This window comes from Alligator sinensis, unplaced genomic scaffold (assembly GCF_000455745.1).
Source record: "Alligator sinensis unplaced genomic scaffold, ASM45574v1 scaffold379_1, whole genome shotgun sequence".
NCBI lineage: Eukaryota > Metazoa > Chordata > Crocodylia > Alligatoridae > Alligator > Alligator sinensis.
In genome coordinates this window covers 421130-445422 of record NW_005842001.1, presented here as the reverse complement: position 1 = coordinate 445422, position 24293 = coordinate 421130, and the positions used below count along the sequence as shown (strand labels likewise).

The window sequence follows — 24293 nt, the reverse complement described above, 5'->3', positions numbered from 1 at the left end:
TGTGGCAGGTCATGGGGCTACGCAGTTGTCGAGGGAGCTGCTGGTATAAACTGCAGTCGGGAAGCTGGGTAGGATGGGATGCTGCATGCCCGAGGGTCTCTCCTCTGGTGACATGTCACCGGTGGGGACAGAGTGGGATGAGGGCTTGGGCAGGTTGCCTGCACTGGCATAAACCTCACGGTTGCAACCTCAGTCCTGGGGCACCAAAATACTGGTCAGCTGCTTCATAAAGGGTATGGTCTTGCAGGCATGGCTGAACTAATGATTGTGGTTGATCATGGCAGCACATTGTGCCTATAAGGCCTTGACCCCTATGCAGCACTGCCATGCTGACCAGTCATGCCCTCCCTCCTGCATCTCACCCATCAGGGTCTCAAAAATGCGGGCCTTAGAGCACCCGCCCCACTCAAAATGGCACAGCGCCTCCACCTCTCCTCAGGGCACCAGAAGGTTGCCAGTCTCCCCCTAGCTCCAGTTAGGGCCCTGGGTGGAGGCATGCGCACCTATGTGGCCCTGGGCTTGGATGAGGAGGATGAGGTCATGCTGGGTCCTGCATCAGCTCTCTGGGCCTCTGTGTGGCTGCCCTGGTATTGCCAGCCCTGGGCAGCTGCCAGCAGTGCCCAGCACAGGGCCATGGCAAGGGACAGTCAGCCGCATGGCAGAGGCTATGCCCCACAGCACCTGCAGGTGCAGGGCAGGTTGCTGGGGGCATGCTGCAGGCAGGTGGTGCTGGCTCTGCTACCAGAAGCAGCCTCTACACAGTCCTGGGGGTCTGACAGGGCAGGGCAGGGGCTGCACAGCCAGCAGCATCCTTCGCCAGGCTGCTGGACCTGATGGCACTGCCCTGGCTGCTGCGTGGTACAGGGGTGCTGCCAGGCAGGCACAGCAGGGCTGTGACCTGCCCAGGGGGACACATAGGGCCTGCAGTGCTCTCAGGCTCCTTGGTGTGTGTGCTCCAGGGCTTTTGTCAGCAGGCTTTTATAGCATGTACACAGGGGCTTCTATAGTGGCAGCCCAGCCCTGGAGCAGGAAAGGTTCCTAGGCTGCAGCCCCCTAGTGACTGGGCAGACCCAGTAGCAAAATTGCTCCCAGGTCGCATCTACATGTGTGTTACTGCGCAGTAAGTAATAACAGTTAAGTTTGCTACCTGCATTTGTAGGAATTGAGGGTTTTTACTGCTCAGTAAGCGTGCGCATGTGTAGATGCGCACACTCACTGCGCGGTAACACATCTCATATAGATGCACCCGGTGTATCTAATTTCGGAGTAGAACCTTACACTGGAGTTGAATAGGTTGTGGTCTTTACAATCCACCTATCAACCTGTTAGTCTAGGTCTAATATAAGGCCTACCCCCCCCCCCCAATTCTGCAGGTGCTTCAGTGTATTTATAAGGTTACTCATAAGTATTTTTATTGACCTCAGTGACAGCTACTCAAAAAGAGTACAGTTATACATGTATCTAAGCATTTTCACTATTGGGGCCTTGAACTGATATCTTAGTTCATGTTGATTTTATTGTATGCTAATTGGAACTATTGTCGGTCCCGTCCCCCCCGGTGTTTGTAAGTGGATAGTTTCAGAATTCATTAAAACATGCTAGTGTGTAGTAATTGGTTACTAGTGGTTTTCTTAAAGAAGCGTGTATGATGTGTAAACAGCATCTTAACTTAGTGCTGTTTTTTTCTTAGTGTATATCTCTTAGCTCTATTTGTGTGACTACCTCTTTTAAATGTCTGTCATAAACATCTACTGTTGTTGTCCAGACCCTAACTGAGCTATACTGAATGTGACTCTTTAGGGCTCATAAAAAGGTAGATTTAATCTTTTAATTAATATTTTACATAATTACAATGTAAGACAGATAAATTGTTCTAAAATAAAGCTTTTATCTCAGTTTTAGCAAGCAAAAAAACTCCTGATGGCACAGAAAAAGCATGGCTTGTATATTGGGCCCAATAAGAGTAACAAATTTAATAGATTCCACTACAGACGTTATCATTTCAAAGTCTTACTTTCACCAGAAAAAAAACAAAACAATAAATCCTCATGTTTGCCTGTCAGAGAATTCTTCCTTTTTCAAATTAAATAGATCAGTTGTTTTGTTGTTTTAAACTTCTCTCACTTAGATATTCATTGTCACCTTAATTGACTTTGTCATAAGGGGACCTGTTCTTTGAAAGATAAACTATAGTTTAACTCTGAAGCTAGGATGTTTCCTTTCTTTCTTTTAAAATCTTTGGATTTGTCTGTTTGGTCCCCTTCTCTTGAAGGCAAACTAGCTCAGGGCTCTCCTGCTTCTGAGTGGCTGGAGGTGGCATGACATGTTGTGTTCCCTCCACTCCTGTTGTGGAACAGGCAGCCTGGATCCCCCAACCTCCCTATTACTGTGCATGAAACTAATACATGCTGCAGCAGGGTTTACTTGTAAATGCAAGTACTGCCCTGCTGCAGAGTTTTTTCATGTGCAGCAGTGCATGTGTAGACACTGATGCGACTGGCTAGGGCACATGGGTGCTTCCTCCTGCCTAGTTCTACACTAAAACACCTTCATGCCCCTCCACAGCACCTAGAGCTGAGTCAGAACAGCCCCAGGCTGGCAACCTGATGCCTCAAGCCGCATGCCAGCTGGGGATGCTGCAGCCCGGCTTAGTGTGCTGTGGAGGGGCTGGCTGGGGCATGAGCATGCTTTAGTGTGGATGTGTGCCTGGGAGCTTCCTGGGAGCAGTAAACTTCAGAGCAATAAGCTGTGTAGTTTATTTCTGCTGCCTGATAGCACATGTAGACGTGCCCTTAGTTTCTGCCCATTTTCTTCAGAGGTGCCGTGAGTTTAAATGAATCAGAAGACTGAAGAGACAGTGATTCTGATACCGTAGTAGTACAGGGAATCCTGGATAGGGAATTCCTTTGACATATTTCAATAACATCATGGCGTCAACCAAAAATAGTTGTCCCTGAATAATTGTCTAACATCTCTCCTAACTGTAAAATCCGTCCAATGAAAGATATTACAATAAAACTTGCTTCTGACATATTGAAGGGGTACCTAACTGCTATGAGGTGGTCTGAGTCTTTCCTACATTTCTGGCTTCATTTAAAACCTAGTTTTGCTTAGATATTTGAAGACAACCTCATGCAACTCTATAGACAATCTCATTATTTTCATGACCAGATGACTTTCTTCCAATATGACTAATACTCAGCCATTCCTTGCATCAGTACAATTGATATGAGAGTCTAGGGTTTGTGTAGGCACAGATTGCAGGCTAGTTATTTCCCTGTGCTATTTATTTATTTTGCTCGGCGGTGTTTGAAATCCTTTCAAATTAAATCAGAGTGTTCTGATGACTTTATAGATTCCCAATGTTAATTTCAATGGCAGGTACTGCAAGGATATGGTTCTGCCCTTTTTCCCAAGACAGCCCCTTAATTACCAAAAAGCTACTGTGCAACAGGCACACTCAGTTACTTATTGATCCTCCCCCGCCAATTTTATGCATATTACACAGCCAATGATTTTGTAGCAGCAGAAAGCATATTATTATCCCTGTTATCTTTCTATCGGTTTGTGCTTGGTACCTCAATACCAAGATTGTGTACCATAGGCAACAATTCTGTTTAAATTTGTGCCAAGTTACCTTCTCATTACTCAGTGAGGCTACTTTGCCTTGGGCATCATGTTAAAGAATGAGAAAATCTATGCTTTACTTTTATATTTCATGTAAATATGATGGGTTAGTAGACTGCAAGCAGTGAGAATGGCTACTGGACAAGTATGAAATTTCACATGTGAAGTTGTTCAGGGAGTAGCCATATGTTTGAACTCAAAATTAACTGCTTGCTTAATACCTCTGTAAGAGGTGCTTGTTACTTTAAGAAGGGGGAAGGCTTTGGAGGTGCTGAGTTGGCAGGTAGGGGAGCACCTGACCCAAAAGGAGCAGGGCTTAATAGGGAGATAAGCCTAGGGCCAAAGCTGGGGCAGGTAGTCCTACCCTGGCTGCTGGCATGGAAGGAGCTCCTGAGCAAGCAGCAGACAGAGGGAGACTGCGCTCCCAGGGATTAAGAGGAGGCAGCAATACAGCTGAGGTATGGTCCAGTGGTTTAGTGACTGAGATAAGGGGTGGTGATGGTCTCAACCAGCCTGGGAGCAGGGAGGAGGGCCAGGGAGTAGGGCTAGAGCCTGGGTTCACAGGGGTTGGGAACAAAGGCTGCCAGGCTGGAGAGCCTGAGGCACTGGGATCCCCAGTGTAGTTGAGAAGCAAAAGCAGTTAAAAAGACAGAGGCCTGTGGCATGAGGTGCCCAAATGATGGATATAAGGGATGCAACATAGGGGCTTGGGGTGTGGGGATGCCCCCGAGGGAGAGACACTTATCGGTTGGGACATAATGCATGATTGGTAATATCTGTGATGCATGGGAGTGGTGTAAGAGACAGTTCGAGCCACATAATAAGCCCTTGTGGTGCTGAGTAGTGACACTTGAACAGCAGCACGGGATCAAGTTTCCTGGGGTAACCTCCCTTTCCAAGGATCTAGTAATAACAAGACATGGGAGGTGAGGTAAAGGGGAGCAGGCCTGAGAAGCAAGGGCAGAGCAGGGGCCGAGTGGTCACCAGGGGGCATTGAGGCTGCCCCTGTCTACTATGGCCTTTTGCACTTTATGGCTAGGGACAGACATTACACACAAACTGGTTTAAGTGATCGGAAACTGGTTTAAACCTGTAATGGAACATACATTTAGTGCACCTAAACTGGCTTGAAAATGCTGAAACCGGTTTGAAGTAAACCTGGTTGAATGTAGTATCAGACTTAACTGATTTGGGTCAAACTGGTTTATGCAATGTCTGTCCCAGACCCCTTCCTGGTTTATGGTAAACCAGACTTCCCCAGCATCCTGGCATGCTCTCTGGGCTGGGTGGGGCTCTGTGCTCCACAGCAGGGCTGGCCCCTCCCCTCTGCTCCCTGGCTGGAGCTCTGGCAGAGACGTGAAGGCACAGAGTGTTTGCCTGGCTTCCTGCTACTTCCTGCCCCCCCTTTCCTGCCCCCCCGGTTGCTTGCAGCTCAAGCAGGAATCTCTCTCTCCTCCCTCCCACAGCACGGACAGTAGCCAGCATGTGGTATGCTACCTAATGCTGAGGTGTCTGTGTAAGGCAGACAGGACAGTGTCCTTAGAGCTTTTTGGAGCTAATCAAGAGGTAATGTCCCTCCTTGGAACATTCCCTTCCTTGCAAAAAGTTGTTTAAGAAGAGCTTGAACTAATGAGAGGGGCTTTGTTTTCTGATGGGATGTTAAATGCTGATAACAGAGCTGATGAATGCTCTGTTGTCATGGGGGTGGGGCTCCCTAATCAGAGCGTCCTGCCACTGCCTGGCCCCACTCCTCCTCAGCTCAGCACTTTGGAAAGGAAGGAAGGGTGACTGTAGCACACTCCAGCTTCTAGACTGAGCCTGAATTTCTTCAGTCCAGAGGGGATGTCTGTGAGATTACAAACTGGTTTAGCCTAGCCAGGTTACACTAACTTGCAAAGATTGAATCCATTCAGGCTTAGGCTTTTTGAATATCTGCCTATATTTACACCTTTAATCAGAAATGTATAGAAAAGCTGAGCTGGCTGTACAATGGAGCGAGATTTGTACTGCTGATATGCTTGATTACATAAAAAATGCGTTTGTGAGCATCCCCTCCCACCCCAAAAATAATAAGAAGTCTAATTCACCAAAAGGGCTGATAGTTTCTTACATTTACCCCACCCACAAGTGAAATAAATATAGATGGCTTGATAAGAAATGAGAGGGTCTAGTTTTCCAAACATTAAATGGGTCTTGTTCTGCTTTTAGGGGGAAAGTTTTGTAAATCAGATTTTAATGAATAACAATGTCTGTCTTGACCCTAAAAGTCCATGTACAATTTGCCTCAGGGAGGGAAAAAAGGTAATGCTAATTACCCATGTGCATCCTCTTCATTGAGTGATAGTGGGTATGTCTTTTTCACTTCCTTTGCTCTTAGTATTCTGCCAAGAAATACAGCCCTGCCCATCTGCTCCAGCTCCTCATATTCTATACCTGGGAAAAAAGGGTCTGTAAGGGCACCCTCTGCTGCCACTCTCAAGCAATCCGGAGACAGACTGCTGAGTGGTACCAGGCAGCACTGGAGGGCAACTTCACTGCCTTATTGCCTCATCTTTGTGGTTGGCCTGTGCAGACAGGGCCATTCTCCCCAGAAGCAATGCTATTTTTTCAGTAAGTCTGAAGAGGACCCATTCACCTTCTCCCCAGCCTGGAGATGTGCATTGTAAAGAAGGCACAACCAAGAGACTCATCTGGATAGACACAAACATAACTATTACTTGTCTTATGCTAATTTTATCCTCATTTGTTTTCTTATCTAGCCCTGACTTCTTCTGGACAAATGTTATTTATTAGTCATAAAATACCTAGCTCATTTAATGAGAAGTAGGTCCCCTGTGCATAGACTACTTGCTTTGTAGTCCCATTCCCCCGCTCCCATTTCTGTTCTGGGCAGGGGCTGACTATTCCAAAGCACCACTAGTATGTAGGATGTACAAGCTGTATAATGATGATGAATCAGATACATTGTTATAGATCTCAAACTACTTTACTAACAGGGAAGATGCAGCACAGTGAGGTGGTATCTTCTGCCTGTTAAGTCTAGTGCCTCTTCTGTTAGACTATGTTTGATGGGATGATCTTTTGCAGGAAAAAACTGGTCCTAAATGTTTTGGTGGAGAGCAGCTTCTTTCTCTGTTTAACAGCAAAACGTTCATGTTTCCAAATTGCATAATGATGTATAGTTGGCTTTCTTCATGGAATTAATTTTGAATTGTAATGTATTCTTACTTTGCAGAGCATTGATCTAGAGCTCTAGAAGCAAGACTAAAAATATGCCTTCATGAAAACGTGCCTACAAAAGGTGACCCTTCTTGTTTTGGCTTTAAGGTATGTGAAAATACTTGTTATACTGTGTGTTGTGTCTACTTTTTTTGTTCCACTGTAATTGTTTTCTTTAAAAGATAAAGTCCGGAAATGTTAGATGCTTAGGGAAAAATCTTTTAAGGGGATAAACTTGAAAATTCTGGATTCATTTAAATGAAATTTTGATCCAAGCTCAGAGTTTAGGAGAGGTGTGTCAGGCCCTTGTTGCACATAATTTTAGGCGGCTCCTGGAGCTCTACCTTGAATTGTCCACACATTAACAACTGAAACTAGTTTTCAGGACTTTAAGCAGCTTAGTTATGCCACTCCAGATAAGGTTTATCTCTGATCTATGTTACCCAGCACATGTCTCACTGATGTAGCCATTCTAGGCTATGCCTCCCCCCAGATTGGGGTGGCCATTCCCCAGATCCCTGCTCACCCGTGTCCCCTGGTCCCAGCTTGCTTTTGGCTGCTGACACTGCCCTGGAGGAGCAGGCGGGGAAGGAGAACCTGCCTGTCAGGCCAGTGATGCTGCTGCTGCTGTCTGGGCTGGGAGAATGGCCACAAATAAGTTGGAGGGCACAGGTGAGCCGTGAAGGCTGGGGGGTAGGAGGAACCCCGAGGGGCAGGGGCCAGGGAGAAGCTTGGAATGGGAGGGGAGAGGAGGGGGATTTTACTTTTAGTCCTCAAGGCCCCTGCTGACTTGACCACATGACTGCTCTAAACCCAAACTAGTCCTAACACCTATCAACATTTGAGTAGCTCAAAGTGCAATGTGTAACAAGACCCTCAGAAAATCAGTAATTTGCGGAGTGTTCGAGGGCATCAACATTATTATGGAGGGCTTTGCTATGGCAATAAGGCATTTGGTAGAAATAGAAAATAGGTACCCAAAAGAGAGGTCATGAGAATTGAATGGGAAGTGCACTAGAAGGGCAGCAATAAATTAAAACCAAGCTGCAGTTGTTGCCCTTGTAAGCTTCTGAAATGTAGAAGCAGCATTGCAAACAAAATTAGTAGATGGGAATATGAATATTTGTCCTGCTCTTTTGAATTACTTCCAATTTCACCTTTAAATGTGTTGGAAACAATATAGATTTTGTTTTTACAGTTCCAAAAAAGCCTAAGGTGTTCAAGGAACTGAATTACAACTGTTCAGGAAATTAACAGCAAAATGAGAAAGCTGGCTCTAACATTTCTACATATAAAGTTAATTCACTTAGATTTCCTGTGTATAGTGTAAACACCCTAAAATACTTTTACCTACACCTCAGCATCTTTCTGTTCTATCCCTATCCCTATAATTATTGCTCACTTTAATATGCTTTACGATAGGGTGTGGCACAGTTATGTTGATGCAAAAGTGAAATCCTCATGGAAAAGTACCATTTCTGTAGATTTTCAAGCATTTTACTTTCTTGGCTACGTACTGTAGGTAAGTATTATTTGTGTGTATATAGTGAGCACTTTTCGACCAGAGGCATAATATATATGAGTGCTTGCTATGGTTGTCTCAGTCTTGCAAATCATGCAAAATGAGCGTGCTCCAGGTTGGGAAGCCTTTCTCCCTTGGTGGTTTTGCATGCATGGTGACTGAGGAATAGGGGAGATTCATGGAGGCAAGTATTATGGTCTAATTTGCAAGTTAAATATATTTCTATATTTAATCAGCGTAACCAGATTTACTTCTGATCCAAGTGCCTCTCCTTATTACTAACAGATAGTTATTTATATCAGGCCACAAAGCAGTAATTCATACCACAATTTGAATTTTGAACACCCCCGAACAAGTTCAGTGGCTATTCAGCTTCAGGCCTGTTCCTCTACATTTACAGCCAGATAGCTTTTTTGAGTGTGACTAAATTCAAAAGAAGTTTTGCCTGATTAAAGACACTGAAGATAAAGCTTTTAATAATACTTCAGATGGAATAAATGATCTTTTGATGGCATGCAGGACAGGCCTTACCTGTTGTTGTGGCCTTATCTCTTGCCCCTCGCTTTGTTTTGTTGCTACAAGTTCCTTTTCCTTATGATTGCACTATGAAAAGGACTGGACTTTCCTTTCATCAGCATTGATGAAAATTATGAGTACTTTTCAAAGGGAGAATATCCCTCATGGACTTGAAAATTAATTAAATTATTTAAAGTTCATATTGAGTGGGCAGCTCTTTAAACAACATCTAAGCAGAGATAATCTGCTGATATATATTAAACCTCACTACCTGAGAAATCTGTTGAAGATAAGGTAATTCAGACATTACAGTTGGGTGACTGCTGGGAAATGCTATCTTATTTACAGCAAGCGCTGTACTTTCTTAAGCTGCTGTCACTGGAGAAAGAAGTTAGATAAAAAGGTAATCAATAAAGGCTTTAATAAATGCTGATAAAGGCAGTTGGATGGAACTTATAATGATGAAATCACTTGATACAGGAACTCACAGTGGATGCCACTGAAAGCAAAAAATAGGCATTGGCCAATAGTTAACAGTAGTAACTGTGATGCAGCTGTGTCCCCCTCATTCAGCGAATAAGAAATTTGTTGTTATGGCTCAGATTTTAGTGTGAGAACTAGTAGATGTTACTTAATTGTGTTTAGAGAGAGAATGACTGATTTAACAAAATAAATGTAAATAAAATTATACATCATAAATTGACTATTTCCTTTCCATATATTTGCTCCCAGTGGGGAAAAATAGCAAAAGCCCCATATTCTGAACCTAAAAATGTCAAGAAAGTTTTTACTTTGAAGCCATTTATTGGCATAGAAAGTGGGGATAGAGTGCTTAATACCTTTCTTTTTCCCTTGCAAACTGAATGTGGGTTCTTGGGCCACAACTCTTTGTTTGATCCTGGTGTGAAATTCTTGCACATTTTTCACTCTGTAACCTGTGGAGAAGTAATCTTGCATGCACAGGCATGACCAGAAGCCAGTCTGGTGAGAAGTGTGGCTCTATACATACACACATCGAGAGGGAAAATTGACCTTAGAGTTGTACATTGACCAAGGTACATACAGTGATGTATATCATAGAATTATAGAAATGGAGAAGGTTTCTTACGTCTTTTATCCATCCCAGGGTTATTTTTTGGCAGTATAGGTATCTTGCAGCACCTCTTTTTCAGTTAAGGCATTATTGTGCATGGAGGGTGCGGCAAAATACTCAGGGGCTTATATTAAGGAAAAATAACAAGCAAGCTTCTGTTTTGGCATGTTTGTACTGCATCTTCTTCTAACACCATGGACACTTATGCACCTGTTCTTCCTGCAGCTAGTGCATACAGAACTTGGAAAAAGTGTAGGTTTCATAGATTTTTAGTCCAGAAAGGAACATTGTAATCATTTGCTTGGACCCCCTGCATTAGCTCAATTTAGTGGTACTCAACCTTTCAGCCCCGAGGGCCAGCCTTAATGGGGTAGCCCAGCTCTGCATGCTGGGATCCTGCCTTTTGCTGCCCCAGCCTGGTGCATCTGATTTAGCACACAGGGCCACATTATCCAGCCTGCCCTGCGCCCTACAGGTCTAGACATTTCACAGCAGGGGAGTACAAATTAATGTTGCCATTCCTCTCCATTGCCAAATTTCTGAATGCAAGGGGAGCCCAGCGAGCTGGATGATGCAGCTTTTCAGGCTGGACCTGGCTTGCAGGCTGTGGATTGAGCACCTGTGACTCGAGCCATAGTACTTCCTTGTATTCAAGTACAATAGCTGCTTGTAACTAAGCTTAAATAAAAACTTAAAGTTTAGAAACAATACCCAATTTTGGTTTTAAAATGTGGTAGAGAATCCACCACAATTCTTGATAAGTTATTTCAGTGATTGAGTACCCTTGCTGTTGAAAATGTGCGCTTCATTTCTCGCTTGACTCTGTCTAGTTTTAACATACAGCCATTGAATCTTGCAGTAGATTTGGTGTCATCTTTTTTCCTGTCTCCCATGATTGTATGTACAGATTGGTCAAATCACTCATTACCCTTCTATGAGATAAGCTAAAAAGATTGAGCTATTTGACACTTAATAAGGCAAATTTTCTAATCATTTAAACACATTCATCATTGAATCATATCAAACTTAGCATACTTGAATGCTGGAAACCAGAGTTGTACATAGTATCATTAGGTTCAGGAACAGTCTCCTTAGGTTCAAAATAGAAGCAATATGACCCCTTCACTCCTACATGATAATTCCTTATATATACATCCAAGGATGGCATTAGCCCTTTTAGGTACACTGTGAGCTGCTGTTCAGATGATTGTCCACCATGGCGCTCAATTTTTGTAGAATCACTAATTACTACGGTGGAGTCCCTTATCTTGTATGGCTTATTCCTGTATACAGTAAAAGCTGCATTATCCAGCACTTTACCATCTGGAATTCTCTATTAACCGGCATCTGTCATAGACAGCATCTTGCTGTTCGGGACGCTGCCGAACAGTGTCACCTGTAACAGTCTCATCCACCATCCGCCGTTGTGATCACGTTGTGATCATGTTGAACTTGTGTTTTTGATCACATTGTGATTGCGTTGAGCTTGTTGCCTGTGCTTTTGCTGTGACTTTATTGCTGAATATTGCTGAATATCTCACCCATCCTGCAACTGTGGCTACCAATAGTCCATCAACAAGCATGGGACAGAAGTGAAAGCATGTTGTTTTGATGATTACACAGAAATTGGACATAATTAAGTGCCTGGAAAGGAGAGAAAATAGGAAAAGGTTGATGCAGGAATTCAACATCGGCTCATCTACGATTTATGACATCAAGGCACAGAGGGAGGAGTTACTCCAGTTCATGACGAAGTCTGAGACAAGTGAAGCAATTAAGCAACACTGTACTCTGCACAAACCAAAATTGGAATAATTAGACAAGATATTGTACGAATGGTTTGCATTAAAATGTTCAGAGAGAGCTCCAATTTCTGGCCCAATGCTGATCAAAAAAGCAAAAGACTTCTATCAACAAATGGGAATGACCGAGGTCTGTGTTTTTTCAGATGGATGGTTGTCTTGCTTCAAACTTTGCCATGGTATCAGAAGACTTGATGTGTCTGGAAAAAAAAAAAAAAATTGATCATGAGGCTACTGAAAAATATTGTGGATTTTTCCAGAAATTGGTTGTGGAGCATGGCATAACCCTAAAGCAGATCTACAATGCTGATGAAACTGGCCTTTTTTGCCAACTTTCACCCTGACTGGTGCAGGTGAGGTTGGTGCAGCTGGTTTTAAGCAGCGCAAGGACCGCCTGACTGTACTTACGTGTGCAAATGCAGCGGGTACGCACAGAATCAAGTATATATGCACACACACACGTATGTTTGTAATATATAATATGACTATTCATTTAGCCATATATTTCATTTACTTAATACTCAGCAGTTCTGCAGTAAAAAAATTAGAGACAATTATTGGCTCATGGCAGGAAGTGTAATTGTGGGATCACACGTTAGCTCCCATAGTGCCTTATTGCCAATAAGGCATAATAGCCCTACATTGGGCTCCTCCTGCACTGGTCAAGAACCAAGCTTCTGCATCTGGGAGCCCCTTCAGCTGAGGGCTCTTAGCTGTGGGTGTGTCCAGCATACCCCTGGGGATGGGAGATCTAGCTGCCACAGTCTTGCATGTTGCGGGACCCAGTGTTTGCAGTTGCAGGACCCTGGGTCCCAGCGGCTATAGGGTGCTGCCAGGACTCAGAGTTGGCAGCTGCTAGGCCTGAGAGCCCCTTCAGTTGGGGGGCCACCAGCCCCTGCATCCCTTTGGCTGGGAGCTCTGTCAGCTGATGGGTTTCCAGGCACAGGGTGGACCCTCTACATGTGCCAATTAAAGATCAGTAGCAACCAGCTATAAAGTTAGTAACACATTTTCAAGATCTAATTTTATATTTGGTTGGAGCTTTTTATGGCATTATAGCTACTTTGCATATGTAGCTGAACTCATGGTAATTGTGCAATTAACCAGTTAATTGTGCAATACCTGTGATGTATAGAAGAGGACTGGTATATCACATCAACACTACCTTTATGAAATATACTTGTCACCCTATCAAAAAAGGATAGCAAGATGTTTGATTAATCCTCATGATAATTAGCAATAATTGTATTACCTTTACTTCTTTATTAATCAAATCCTGTCATAATTTGATTATTATTTTGCTTGGTAATGATGTCAGTCTTGAGAGGCCTGTAGTTAAGTATGGCATCCCGATTATCCTTTTATATATGGGCACAACATTACCTTTATTCTAGTCCTCTGCAATTTGTTGAGTGTACCATACCATATTGAAAAGCAATGTTCACTGTCCAGTGAGCTCATCTAGCTCTTGTTTAGCTCTTGAATGCAAAATCTTTGATAATTTAAAAATTATTAACTTTGGTAGCTACTGTTGTAATCTCATGCTCAGTTACTGTTGGAGTGGAAAATATATTCATGATATGACACTATCACCTCATTTGGCTTTTGCCCCAAAATATGGAATAGAATTACAGTTGTACCAAGAACATCTAGTGATTGACCAATCAATGTGGGAGGCAGGAAGAAAGAGGACGAAAAAAGGAAAAGCCTCCTTTTTGTTGTCATTCTCTGCTAGCCATAGTTTTCTCCTGGGCCCTGTGTTTCCCTCTTCAGCACTTCCTAGTTTCTAATTCATATTAAGTGCTATTATCTTTGTCTCTCTTTATATATAGCTGCCTTCACTTTCCCTTTTAATCTGGACTGGTTTTTTGGTTTGGTTTTCTATAGTAAGATTGTGGTTTTGGGTATTTAGCAAGGAGGGGTTTTTCCCTCTCTCATCTGATTTGGCTCACTTACTGTTTTCAAGTTTACAAAAAGTGGCCCTTTTAAAATACCAAGTATATATATTGCTGGTTTAAACTTTAATCTGTTTGCAGGCAACACATGTAATCAAGTCATGATCACTTGCACCAAAGCAATCACTAATTTTTACTTTTGAGATCAATTCCTTTTTACCTGTCAAGACATAGTTGAATTTAGAATTCCCCTGTGTTGGTTGCAACCCTTTTTTGAGTTAGGAAGCTGTCATCTGTAATTTTTAGAAATTCAAAGGATGTTTTAGTACTGTCAGCATGAGACCTCTGCCATCTAATAATAGGTGTTCTAGAGGGATTTTAAAGAATTTCTTTTAAAGACAACTTTTAATAGAACCGCCTTTCCAGAAGAACTGTAACTTATAATTTGGCTGTATACCTCACTATGCAGCAATTATATGAATTGTGTGAGTTGGCTGAGATACTTTAGCCATTACATTCAGAATGTAGCGTTTGATCAGAAAAGAAGTCATCTTGTTTCACACTATGATTATTTTCATACATCAAAAAAGAAAAAAAAGACAAACATGATGGCTGTTAATGGTTAATGCATAAACCAAACAATACAATCATAGTTACCTAGCAACTGGGGGAAAAGAAGTTGAAGGCCTAGATGAAAAAACAGAAGCTTTAGGACCAGTTGGGTCATCTTTAGAACAGATGAAGATTTACATGTGGACTTCATGTGTACACTGTACATTTTTCTTTGTATGCTGTTCTATAAAAGCAATGGAAATGACAGCTAACCCAGTATTTAATATAAAGGATGCTGTGAGCTCCCACTTCTGTAACCCAGCAAAATGGTTTTATTTAAGTCTAAAAACACATCTAGTAAGAGAGTGACACTGCTAGACATGATTTTGAATATCATTGCACTTTTGAGAGTTCATTGTATCAGGTCACCTGAGTGTAAGGACTGGTACTTCACAGTAAGTCCCAGTACCATAGAGGAAGCCAGATGTTTTTAGAAAAAGGTAGAGTACAGCTGCCTTAAGCTATGACCTCTCAGAGTGTCCTGTTCAAAGGAAAGTCAGGATGGCTTACTCTAGAAATATTCTTGGAATTGCCACTGATGTGCTAAATGCCTAACGGAGATGAAATGGGACATTTGCATATCCTGTCATTCAGATTTTAAATGGACTGAAATCTGTGAGGGTTCAAAACACTTTTCTGAAGATAAAATATGATTTCTCTATCTAATCTATTTCCTTTCTCATAGTTGCACCGTTTCCAGTTATAAACTACATTTAGTTTAATGAGCTTGTGCTTGCCGGAATGAGACTCAACTGGTTGCAGCCCTTGAATTTGCTTTTTCAATGAGAATTTGTTTTGAATAGAAATGGCCACTATTACCCTAGAAGTGACTTCCCCACTCCGGTTTCATTAACTGTATGTCTGTAATTTGGCAGGGAGATGTACCGTGGTCTGCAGCCTTTGATTTCAGTCCTCTGGAAGACCTTTGGGCTAAGTACAGACAGTCAAAAAGCCCGAGGCTAAATTGATTCAGTCTGTGCAACTTAGTCTAAGATGCAGTGATTGAACTAATAAGCAAATGAACAGACATTCAGTTGTGATTCAGGAAATGCAGCCACATGCCTGCAGTAGGTCAAGCCAGAAGCTGGGGTGCACTAGAGCACAGCTCTTTGGCACATAGCCAGCATGGGCTGTGTGTTCACTTTCTCTTCCTGCTGCCTCCAAGGTCTCTGAGATTTGCAGTTCACAGTCACAGCAGCAGGACTCTGCAGGGTTGCTCATCACTTCCTCTTTCTGCTTCCAGGTGCTTCTGAGATTTGTAGTTCACAGTCGCAGCCAGCAGAAAGCCACCCAGCAGGGCAGGACAGCTCTGTACTAGGTTGAAAGTGAGTTTAACTCCCCTCCCTGACCCCAGACACCAGCTGGGGTTTGCCCCAGGGGACAAAGTGGGGGAGGGGGCAGTGAGGCCAGTGAATCATCCCTCACTGCTGCACCCAGGGAGCAGAGGGGTGGGACCAGTCCTGCTCTCTGGAGCAGAGTGCACATCCCAGCCCAGGGCTGAAAAGCATGCTGGGAACCTGGGGGACTCTGATTTAACTTGAACCAGGATGGGGTCTGGGACAGAAGTTTCATAAACCAGTTTGACATAAATTAGTTAAGTCTGTTACTACATTCAACCAGGTTTATCTTAACTAGTTTCAGCCATTTTGAAACTGGTTTATGTGCACTGAGCTTCTGTTCCGTTACAGGTTTAAACCACTTTCTGATCACTTGGACTAGTTTATGTGTAACTTCTGTCCCAAGCCTTGTAGAAAGAGGGAGAAGGTCAATTGGTGGGTAGCACTGGAATCTTAGAGCAACATAATTGGGCCTGTTAAGAGCAATTTCTATCACAAATGCCATTAAGTGCAAGAGTCTGTGATGCTGAACACTAAACTTTTCAAGGAAAAAGTTTTCAATTATTTAACTGATCTCATATGATAAAAACCAGTGACTGATATATGGATGGCATCAGGTTGGTATTTGAAAATGGAGTAAATAGCACCATTGTTTCTCATTCCTCTCTACATTTATTTTAAATGCTTAGACTAGGGGTGCTGAACCTCTGGTACATGGGTCAAATCTGGCCTGCAGACCCATGATATCCAGCCTGCAGGAATCCCATAGGTTGGAAAAATTGGAGCTGGAGATTGGAAGAAGCTCCATTCAGTCAGCTTCAGCCCTGCCTGGGCCATTGTGGCACAGCAGGATCAGGGCCAGGCTTCCCCTCCTTGTGTCTGGATTGGGCCAGGCTACTCCTGAACTGCCACCCCCACGTGTTCATATAGGCACTGCTCCATCCTGCCTACCCCTCCAGGCATCAGGATCAGGACTGGTTTGTTCCCTGCATGTCCAGATTGGAGCTTCTCTGCCTGGCTGCTCTGCCCTGTTACTCTCTACCCCACATGGATCCAGATGGAGACCAGGCCCCCCTGGTGGATGGATCAAGGTCAGGCTGTGCACCCCTGTGTGGCTGCACGGGGCCCTGCCTGCAAGCCCCGTATAGAGCTCACCAGCCAGCTCTTGGCTCTGTTCATCTGGTCAGTAAGGTGAAAAGGTAGGGCACCACAGGAAAGGCATTTTTACTTGATATTTAGTGAAAGGCTCTGCATTTGGTGAATCAGAGTCTGCAACTGACTCTTCCACTAGCTTGAGTTGTGAACCTCTTCAGCCTTCCTGTGCTTTGACATTTTATCATCAGTCTGGAGCAGTGGAGCTCAACCTTTTGGTCCTGAGGGCTGTATGAGTGACACGGTGCTGGTTTGTGGGCAGGATCAGGCCCTGCATTGCTTGGGCCAGTCCTTGTGGGCCCAGATCGGGCTCCAGACTGCCTTGGCCAGCCCTTATGCACCCAGTCTAGTGTGCAGGGCCATGCTGTCTGGCCTGTGGGGCTCCCCGTGGGTCCTGGAATTTGGTATCAAGGGAGCAGCAATTAACACTGCCACCACTCCTGTTCAGCCAAATATCCAGGCCTGTAGGTAGTCCTGCGGGCTAGATGATATGGTTCTGTGGGCTGGATCTGGCCTGCTGGCTAGGGGTTGAGTACCCTTAATTAAAAGGGCTGGTAATATTTATTTGCATTGATAAGCACTTTGCAATTCTTGAATTTAAGTACCAGGTTCTGTTACTGACTTTAAAATAATACATTGAACATACAGTTTTCAGTGATCCCAGGTGAAAAGTGAGATGACAATCCCATAATATTCAAGGCTGAAGTTTTTTTGTATACTTCCTTTTATTGAAAGCTAGAATGAACTGGCTTATAACAAGAATATTGCAAGCCTTTTTTGAATTAACAGCAGATGACATTTTAAAATGTAAGTAAAGGGGCATCTGCAGATGGAACTTATCTGCTGTATTTGTCGAAAGCAGAAAGCTCATAAATAAAAGAAATAAATACAAGTAAAACAGTATTTCCATAAAGCATTGTGCTCATATATTTCAGATCAATAGACAGTGCAGTCATTAAAGAAGTTGATAATGTTTGTGCTCTCAGTAATGAAATTAAGTTTAATGGTAAAGTGTCTAAGAAACGGTATATTGTGAGGTACAGACTCCAGTATTACCGTTATCTGTGTGGAAAAAATAGAGGGGCTAAACATTAGTGCCAAGATAAATCTTATTCTTTTTTCATGATTTGGTAATATAGTGAATAAATTGATGCTTAAAAGATGTTTAAAAAATTTCAAAGCTCTTAAAATGATCATTCTAGTTTGAAAACAGCAAAGGAAGCAAGAACTGGACATCTTTTTCCCTTATTTGACTTCAGTGGATTTTTGCCTGAGTGCAGCACTAGGGCGTACATGTTTCGATTGGAGCCATGAGATATTATTTGTTCTTTCCTTATCTTTCCTTCGTCCCAATACTCTTTTAGTGTTACTTCATTTGTGTATTACTTTGTTTCCTCCGGCGGTATGTTTTGTCCACCTGCTGTATCTCAGCCTTGACTATAAGTTGGTTGGGGTGGGGACCAGTCTTTTTTTTTTAGCATAGTGCCTAAAACAAGACCTGCAGTGAGGTTCTGATCCATGAAGGAAGCCCATACATGCTATCACCCTGTGAAAAACACACAGTACCAACCATCAACGTTTGGGTGGACGAGGAAAAACAAGGACACTAATAGGTGGAAAATCATGTTCTAACTGAAAGACCATCAGGAGACCAAGCTTATGTGGAAATATTTTAATAGCAATATGAACTGCCTTGGTAATTTTCCAGGTATAACTATTAGTTAGAAGTCTTTGAGAAAACAAATCCATTTTTAATTTCTTCCTTGATTTTTTTTTGTTTTGTTTTTTGCTTTTTAATTCTTTTTGCATTCTGTATTAATTGACAATTATCACCCAGAAGATGTTTCTAGACATGTTCTCCAATTCTGTATTGGCTGTGAGAGTTGTAGCTACTCTGAAAACCAGGGCCAAATGCATCAGCTTTGACACCCAAAAACTGAGGAACACAAAATTAATAAAGTCAATGGATAGCTATTTAAAAAATATTAATATGTTAAGGATGGCTTAAGTATCTGAACTGCAATTCATACTGCATCAGTATCACTGCAGAATTTGATCCCAGTTTTTACTTGGCCCATTATGTAAATGGTGGAAAAAGCTGTGGGATTTAGATCTGAATTCAGGACCAGCACATCTGAATTGTTGTTCCTTATAGTACATTTTAGATTGTACTATAAATGATAATGATTGACTTTCAAAGCAGTCTAAGGAGCCTGGACACACTGTGTTTTAAAAGCATTATAGGTATTTTTCAAATGAGACTTGAGAACCCAAGTCATGCAGACAGACATCTATGATCAATACACTCATCCTCGATAGAGTATTGCTTTGAAAATCTCTTAACCAATATTTTTGTATTGCTGTAGAATCCAGACGCTCCAATTGGGGTTGTGCTGACCAATGTACATGTACAATCAGGTAGAAATGCAGTTTGTATTCTGAAGCATTTAAGCCAAGATGCAGCACGTAAAGGTAATAGAGAACCTGGTTGGGGAATCAGGCTTAACAGTAAGAAAAATGCGGTTGCATTGTCTAGCTGTGTGTATAACTGATAATGAGACCGAAAAGAAATCTCTTCACATCTCTTAATCTAATTGTTACTTGGCTGTGGATTTCTGTTTATGTGTTTTTGTGATTTCCCAGCAGAGAAAGATTTAAGGAGAAATTTGAAGGAGCGGAAGGTAACAGGTTCAAAGAAAAGTGGTTAAAGAATGACATGTTTCCATTGCTTGCGGGTATGTCAGTCCAGATTGTTGGTCTAAGCCCATGTGAAGTTCGTATTCTTTATAACAAATGAAAGCGTTGCCAGTGATGTTTGTATTGTAGCATTAGACATCACAGAATGGCAAATATCCAGATTTGAAAACAATCCAGAGTTCCCTTTCTGCTGCTTGCACTTTCTCCCAATATCAACTTTTGTGGGACTAACATGGAGCCACGTCTTCTTAAGACAGAAGAACTGGAGAATGCCTTCCGCAAGAGGATTACAGCTCTCCTGTACAAAACTCAGTGATGGCAGAGCAGAATGCCCAGATTACTTTAATGTACAGATCACCAAATCCCTGTCTGTATACTGCAATGCCTGAAATTCTCAGAGTTCAATCGGAGGTTAGGCTGAGCAAGGACAGCGGGATTTCATCTGTAGTGAAGTTGATTATCTGGTAGGGAAGTGGAGAAATATCTTCTTGAGGTTCGAGGCATATTGTACTTGTCCGGTTCTGGTGTGGTAGCGGAAATATTTTATTCTCTATTGTAATAGTTTTCTAGGAATGCCTTTGGATTTATTATCCTCTGGGAGAATTTTCACCATGCTAAGATTTTATTCATGATCTTAACAGTTGGAGGGGAAAAAGCAAATGTTTAAAGTAGTGAGGGTATTTCTGGGGTCCTGTCTGTCTATTTTAAGGAACTTTGTTGGTTTGGACATTTTTATACCTTAAAAAAGAGTTATAACATATTTAAGTCAAATGAGACCTTCTAATTTTACCTAATGGAAAAGAATGAGGAGAAACATGAGCTCATGTATGAGAAAAAGCTTCAGTAACCTGGGATGTTGATTATGGCTCACCTAGTACCTATTACCATTTCTGAAGCATTATATTGTTTTGATATGACCAGGATTCAGTCCCTTGGTGAATCGTTGGATTTTTCCTTGGGTCACATAACCTTGTGTCAAACCCACTACAGAGGTTCAGTTGCCTGAAGATGATAACTGTATATTATCAGCAGTGAGGTAGTAAAATAAGTAGTTTTCATCATGAATTAATTCAAAACTGATCCTGCCACACTTCGTGAGATTTATTTCCTTTATTAAATGAGACCATTCATATTTTGACTTGTGTAAAAGTGTTTTCCAGTAGCAGGGAATGCCTTTTTTGGGATGTCCTATTTTCATTAAATAATTTATTATTGCATATACTATTGCCAAGCGGTGTGCTGTTCTTATCACTATTAGACCTTTTAAAATGCAAAGTAAACCAAGTTACATGAATGTTAGAGTCATCAGAGATTTGAGTGCCTTTTCAGCACTGGGTGAAGGTTAAGCTTGTGTTCATTTTATAGTCTCATATAATAATATGGAGGTTGGATTTACAAAGTACCTACAGTCCTCCAGGAAGGACAGGCACCCTCATTTTTCAGATGGAGAAGACTGAGGAACAAAGGGCTAAGCTCTTTATACAAGCCAGTGTTTTGTAGGTGCTGTATGGGAAACTGTCTGAAAGCTTGTCCTTGAGTGCCCATGCTGCAGCTGTGCCATGTACAGAGCGAGTCCTGTTGTGCCAGATTAGAGCCATTTTGGGACTTCTCTAACTTATAGTAGTTAAAACAGCTGAAAATACCTTTAAGTTTGGTACAGAACAGGTATTGCCTGGAAATGACCTCTTAAGGACTCAGAGCGTAGCTCTTGGTTCCTAAGACTACACTCTGCCCACTAGGAATCGGGTTATTTTTCTTTACTATGCCTATGCTGCATTCTGGCATAATGACTGTACAGAGACAGAAATCAGAATTACACGTGCAGGATGATACAGCCTTTCCTTTGCCAAGCCGGGTAATCATCCAACGGATAATATTCAGACTTGGCAATTTCCTTGAGAACATTCAAGGGGCTGTGTATAACAGGTATATTTTATTTGCATGTCAAAGTCAGTATGAAGTGGAGTAAGTGTTCTTAGCACTGAGAGCATGTTAAATTGGTTTGCTCGTTCTGTCTCTCTCAGATATTCCTCTAATGTTTGGGCGTTGGGTTTTGTTGTGGGACTCAGTGTTATAAAAAGACAGGGAAAGAGCAGCTCAGAAAATGGGTGTGTGTGGCGGAGGGAGGAGGATGCTGCTGCGTTGTTTGTGCTGTGAGCAACATTTGACAGCATGAAAGAGATTTAGGTTCCTTGTCCTTATTAGGGGCGCACAGCTAATGTGTACATGGAAAAATATGTTATGTTTTCTTTTTTGGTCTTTGTTCTTTTCTTTGCCTTTCCATTCCACCTAATCGGATATTAAGGGAGTTTATTGATTGAGGCATCTGAAACAAATGCCCGGAGTATAAGCCAGGGGAAAGCTGCATGTATAATCTATTTAGGATCTTGTTTCCAGTGTTGATTTTTGCATTTACAGATCTGTATAGAAATATTTTTAAACCATATAGTAGCTCTACACTAGTACAGAGTCAACAGCTGTGTGATCCAGGACTACTACAGCCATTGGAAGTGGGAAAAGTAAAGCTTTATTGCAGTTTTGGGAAGAAAGAGAGCTCTCTGCTAACCTAAAGGGCTTTTTTTCCCTTCACTTGGAGACAACAGGGTTTCTGCCACTTTTACACTCTAGTAAACATGTGCTGATTTAGTTTTCATGGAAACATGGATATTTCACCGTTTTTTTAAAATCATAAAAGGATGCAAAAGACAGTGGAAAACACTCTATTTGAAAGATTCTTTTATGGAAGGCATTCTTGGTGATATTATGTAGTGTATGAATAGGGTGTAGTGGATGTATTTATTAAAAAATGGTCATCCAACTCCTTTCCTTCACAGTGATATATTTTAAGTCCTTATAAGCATTTCTTAGCCAGTCTGAAAGAAATGAATCCTTGAGATCCTTCTAACCTGAGATTTTTGTAATGGTGATTGTTCTTTCAGCTAGGGGCTACATTCATTTAAAAAAATCCTTATGCAAGAGGTTATATTCATTTAATGATTTATGCTCAAGCCAAGCCATGAATCTAGAAAAAAACCCATATCCTATATGTAAGCATCTGCAGTAGAGAATTACTAGGTCTTAATTAAATACGGCATTCTGGTCAAAGCATAAACAGCTGCAATTAATATAAGGCACATCAGCTTGCAGTGTGGTAGGACCATGGGTGAATCCAGCAGGGGAACAGTGGTTACAGTTGTACCCCCACCTTTCATTTCTAGTCCACCTAAGGTATAAAAACAACTGGATGGCAGTAGCAGCAGCATTTATATTCAGGCGGAAGTAGAGAGTCCATTGACTTCATGACTCATTATAATCTATTTGATTCCTTCTAAACCATTCGTTCCACAGGCGTTGACTCCCTCTCCCCTTTTTAATGGTCTTTATTGGTTCTGCTAATCCTGTTATCCTTTGTTCTCTGTGGAAATAACTTTCAGTGAAGTATTAGATAAATTGTCAAAAGGCTAGATTTTGTTTTGTGAATCTGAAAAAGATATGTGCATTTAATTCCAATGGCGACAGGACTAATGAAACAACATCTTTTGATCATTTTTCCTAGTTTGTTGTGTTTTTCTACATAGTATATGACATAGCAAATGAAAATACATTTCAATAAAATTGTATTTGGGTTTGCTTTGATATTAAATTGTTTAATCTAGCCTTAGGCCCCGAGCTTATTAGTAAAACGTGTAGCTTCTTTTTAACTGGAGAAAAATGCATTGTGCTGTATGTGATAATGCACAAACCTTCTGCACTCCTCTTTCTAAAATCCTAGATGCGCCTATGAGTTGAACCTGTAGGAGGGAGCAAGGTCACAACAATTTGTTCCAAATCAGCTTCTGTCCTCCTAAGGTTTCTCTGCCCCAAAAGGATTAATTTCCTTTGGGCACAGATCTATAGCCCGATCCCACCCAAAAGGTTCAACAGTAAATAATTAATAGTAAGGATACTTGAGAGGGAGGAAGGGTGAACAACAACAATAACTATATTATAACACGCCTAGGGAAGAATAAGAAACAAACAATAACAAATGTGGTATAATGGAAATGACAATAGCAATCAATAGCCAACACAACCCCAAAATTCCTGTACTGGTGCGAGAGAGCAATTTCTCTCACACAGGCACCTCTGCTGATAGGTGGCCTCTCACTCACCCCACATGACAAAAGGAAGAGGGGATATTGGCTGCCCTGGCCACCACCAACCTTGTACCATGCACGCACGCGTACACACACACACACACACACACACACACACACACACACACACACACACACACACACACACACACACACAGAGGATTATCTGCCCCAGCTCTCACCCACTTTGCTCAGACCCAACCAGTCTAAGATCACTTGTCCTGCAGCAGACACACACACACACAGTTGTCACTCACACCAGCAAAAGACAAGAATACGGATGATCTCGGTCCTGTCCCTTTTATATAGATTCATAGATTGTAGAGTTGGAAGGGACCACAATGGCTCATCATGTCTGACCCCCTGCCCCTGGCAGGAAAGAGGACCGAGGTCAGATGACCCCAACCAGGTGACTATCTTGCCTCCTCTTGAAGACCTCCAAGCTAGGTGATAGCACCACCTCTCTTGGAAGCCCATTCCAGATCCTGGCCACCCTTACTGTGAAAAATTTCTTCCTAATATCTAACCTAAATCCCCTCTCAACTGTGCGGGCTGGCTCCGGGTCCGGGCGCCCCTGGGGCACCTTAGTAAACAGCACTTCCCCTATTCCCCGCTGACCTCCCCTAATAAATTTATAGGCGGCCACAAGATCTCCCCTCAGCTGTCTCTTGTGAAGGCTGAAGAG

The 24293-nt window shown here is 42.3% G+C and overlaps 1 long non-coding RNA gene across 1 annotated transcript in view; it reads left to right on the top strand.

Moving 5' to 3' along the window:
• The window catches only part of LOC112549945, a 258403-nt gene that overhangs the window by 222472 nt on the left and 11638 nt on the right, over window positions 1-24293 (top strand). The window contains exon 4 of the long non-coding RNA XR_003093585.1: window positions 6863-6954. This is a non-coding gene — a long non-coding RNA (uncharacterized LOC112549945). The remainder of the gene's footprint in view (window positions 1-6862; window positions 6955-24293) is intronic.